The sequence below is a fragment of the Alligator sinensis genome, unplaced genomic scaffold (assembly GCF_000455745.1).
Source record: "Alligator sinensis unplaced genomic scaffold, ASM45574v1 scaffold1542_1, whole genome shotgun sequence".
In the NCBI taxonomy this organism is placed as follows: Eukaryota; Metazoa; Chordata; order Crocodylia; family Alligatoridae; genus Alligator; species Alligator sinensis.
The window spans coordinates 1,109,376-1,111,454 of NW_005842452.1; positions in this window are offsets into that span (position 1 = coordinate 1,109,376).

Genomic DNA, 2,079 nt, shown 5'->3' on the forward strand with positions numbered 1-2,079 from the left:
CCCGCGCCCGCCGCCCTCGCCCCGGGCCGGCGTCCTGCGGGGCGGGGCCGCGGCTGCTCCGCCCGGAGCGCCAGGGGTTAATGGGGGGGGGCAGTCCGCCCCCTCCGCCCCGGGGCACAAGGGGTTAAACCCGGGCCAGGGGGTGGGTCGCCCGGCTCCGGGGCAGAAGGGGTTAATCGGGGAGAGCCCTGGGACCCGCGGGCAGAAGGGGTTAAACCCTGGGGATCAGAGGGGGATCATCTGGAGGAGGGGGTTGAGGTTTTAGACCCCCCCCAGGGCTGAAAGGGTTAATGCGGGGTGGGGGGCGGTTAAGGTCTGAGACACCCCCCCTCCAATGAGCAGAAGGGGTTCGTCTCCAAGGGGTGGGAGTCTCCCTGCAGAGCTGAAGGGGTTAACCTCGGGGCGAGGGGGGGCACCCCCAGCCCAGCTACTGCGGTACCAGGAGGGGTTCGTGCCCCCCCCCACAGAGCGGAAAGGGTTAATCCCAGGGGTGCCCCTCCCTCCCAGTCCAGCCCTGGGGCACAGAAAGGGTTAACCCCCTCTGCGGGGGGGGGGCAGCCAGGAGCAAGAAAGGGTTAATGTCAGAGGTCTACCCGCCCCCCGAGCTGAAAGGGTTAATGGGCCGGTGCTCAGCTGGGCCGGGGGCTCCATCCTGCCCCGGTGGCCCCGGTCCTGCCCCCCTGCAGCACCTCGCTGGCACCCCTCCCACCCCAGGCCTGGGGGCAGGATCTGCCCCGCCCAGGGGCAAATTCTCCATGGGGGATGGAGAGCTGTGGGGGCGCCCCCCTGTGGCCTGGCCTTGGGGAGGCAGGACGCCTGGGTTTTAAATCCCTGGGGCTGGGCAAGGAGGGCCCCCGGGTGTGATGAGTCTGTCGGGTCTCAGCTGGGCTACGACCCCACCCCTCGGGCGCTGGGGACCCCCAGAACCCAGCGCCCTGCAGCCCGCGCTGGAGCAGCCGCGCAGGATTCGAACTCGCGGCCCGGGAAGCTGCAGGCCTGGGCGGCTGGGCTCTGGCAAGACTCGACCCCCCCACTCTCCTGCTCCCCCGCTTGGTGGTGGCATTTGGCCCATTGCACCACAGAATTACTTTAATTGCCTTTGGCTAATTGCAGGAGGCTTCATTAACCCCTCAGTGGCCAGGGCAGGGGTGTGCTCTAGCAGGCCCCAACAGCAACAAACCCAGGAGGTGGCACGGCGCCCGCCCCCTGCGCAGATCCAGCTGCAGCCCAAGGGACCCCCTTCCCCGCCCAGGGGGCCCAGTGCCCGGCACTGTGCGCCACGCAGAGCTTGCCATCCGGCCACCCGGGCACTGTCCCAGGAAGCCACAGCAGGGGCAGCCGGGGAACGGGGGTGGGGTCCCACGTGTCCTGGCAACCCCTCCGCTGGCTCTGGGTGCGGACGCCTCTGCCAAAACCCTCTTGCCGCCTGCCAGCGCCGTGGGCCCAGGGAGCCTTGCCCCATCCTGTTGCCCCCGGGCCCTTTCACGCTGCGCCCAGACCTCGGGACTCCCTGAACCAGGCTTGAGCCGAAAAAAATGCAAAGCGTTTCCTGTGCTGGTCCGGGACCAAGGCTGCTGGGGGGCAGGGGCAGGGCTGCGGAGGAGGCCTGAGAGGTGGGTGGCAGAGCAGGCCCTGTCTGGGCACCCCCAGGATGAGCCCCCCCCAGCAACTGGGATGCTTCCTGGGTCATGATGGGCAGGCACCCAATTGGGCATCTCCATGGGAACACACCTGGGGGAGGGGGGTGCCATCCTTATGCTCCCGGGCGGCAGAGCCCGGGTCAGGAAGGCTCCGGGAGCCGGCTGCCACCAGGGCTCCGGGCAGTGCGAGGTTAAGCGAGCGCGGGAGCTGGCAGGGTTGTCACCCGGCGCCTGGCTCCAGCTCCCTGCTCCAGCGCCCAGTTGTGACGCCGTTTGCAAAACATCTTCTGCCAGGCCCTGACCCCCTTGCCATCACCACCCCCACGATACCCTGCTCTGGCCCTGCCACCCCCTGTGCCCCTGCCCACCATGGGGCTCTCCTGGCCTGCTCCCTGCCCCCCGCCCTGACCCCACAGGCACCGCACCTTGGGCAGCTGCA